This window comes from Chamaea fasciata, unplaced genomic scaffold, assembly GCF_029207755.1.
Source record: "Chamaea fasciata isolate MVZ Bird 193981 ecotype frontalis unplaced genomic scaffold, bChaFas1.0.hap1 SCAF_1, whole genome shotgun sequence".
Taxonomy (NCBI): domain Eukaryota; kingdom Metazoa; phylum Chordata; class Aves; order Passeriformes; family Sylviidae; genus Chamaea; species Chamaea fasciata.
The window spans coordinates 12,982,012-12,983,431 of record NW_027094086.1 but is presented as its reverse complement, the minus strand read 5'-3'; the positions used below and the strand labels follow the sequence as shown (position 1 = coordinate 12,983,431).

Genomic DNA, 1,420 nt, shown 5'->3' with positions numbered 1-1,420 from the left:
GTGCAACACAAACCTCCTCACCGTCTGGCAGTACTCGGAGCGAATTCCTTTGACCCCTTTGCTCCAAGTGCATCGTCAGTACCCGGTGCACTCAGTTCGGCACGGCGCGGGGCCGCTCTCGGGGCGGGGGTGAGGTGTGCGGGGATGCGGGGGGAGAGAAGGGAGCGGTGTGCGGGGATGGGGAGGAAGGGGAGGTGGCGGTGTGCGGGGAAGAGGAGGAACGGGTGGTGCAGGGATGGGGGGATGGGGATGGGGGGGACGGGGGGTACGGGGATGGGGGAGAAGCGGGGTTGCGGGACCGCGCTCCGTGCGGGGCCACGGCGGGGCGCGGTTGTCCGCAGAACGGCGGCTCGTCCCTCCCCCGCCCGCCCCCTCCGAGCAGGACGCATGTGATCCTTTTTTTTCCATTGCTATGGAAACAGAGCAAAGCAAAGGGTAAATATACGGACAATGGCTAAAGACAATTTCAATTTTCATCCCCGCTTAAATGTCACAGGTTTTTAACGCGCCGCCGCTGTAACCGGAGCCGTCATCTGCAGCCCGGCCAGCGAGCTGGTCCCCGAAGCCGGAGGAATACAAGTCCTTCATTATTGCCAAGTGGGATCAGAGCACGTAGGTCTGTTTAGACACTGCGAGGCATTGTAAGGGGGCTCTCTTCAGGGACAGCCATAAAAGCCTCCTTCTTCCTCCCGTTAGAAAAGAGCAGCTGTATTCTTCTTACGTGGACCCCGCCGAAGGTTGCCTGTCTCTACGCTGCAAGAGTTTCGGGTCAGCGCGGAAAAGCAAACTTCATTTCGCAGCCTGAACAGGGTTTCCCCGTGCAGGGTTGGGCTTTGGGTGGGAGCTGTGCTCACCTCAGTGCACGTGGCTCGTGGTTTGGGAGAACTCGTGGGGAAGGTCTCTGAGGTTCTGTATTGCTTGTCTGACAAATATTTTGGCAGCTCTAAAATAACTTTACAGTATAATCCTAAGAAGTTTTATAGATTAGGGTATTTCAGGCTATTAATGAGCTGTTAATGGCCACTCCCAACACCTTTGACATTAAATTAAAACCACTGCCTGTTAAACAGGAGAGATAGGCCACTTTACAGTGCCAGAACTCCCTAATTTTGTATCTGGGGCTCAGCCTAGTTTTCCCTCTTCAAAGCCAGTGACAAAGTGCTCAATCAGTGATATAAATAAATAGGAGTGAATTGGTTATTTTATAGGTACATGAGTGCCTCATTAATTGCTGAGTGTTACAGATGTGAACAGGGTGCTCTAAATTGTTTACCAGCTGGTTCTTGGAAATGAGACTTCCTGGATGACTTTCCTGTTGAGATATGCTGCCCCTCCTTGTAATTCCCATGGTGGTTCCAGCTTCCCGGCAAGACCAAACTCCCCATTCACACACAGGATCATTGCTGGCGTTGCCACTGGA

General features: G+C 53.6%; 1 long non-coding RNA gene across 1 annotated transcript; it reads right to left on the bottom strand.

Moving 5' to 3' along the window:
* Positions 1 to 440: 440 nt before the first annotated feature.
* On the bottom strand, positions 441 to 1,158 carry LOC136301386 (uncharacterized). Its single transcript, XR_010723860.1, has 2 exons — positions 855 to 1,158; positions 441 to 753 (listed from the first exon to the last, which is right to left on the bottom strand). It is a non-coding gene; the product is annotated as an uncharacterized lncRNA (long non-coding RNA).
* Between the last annotated feature and the right edge of the window lie 262 nt (positions 1,159 to 1,420).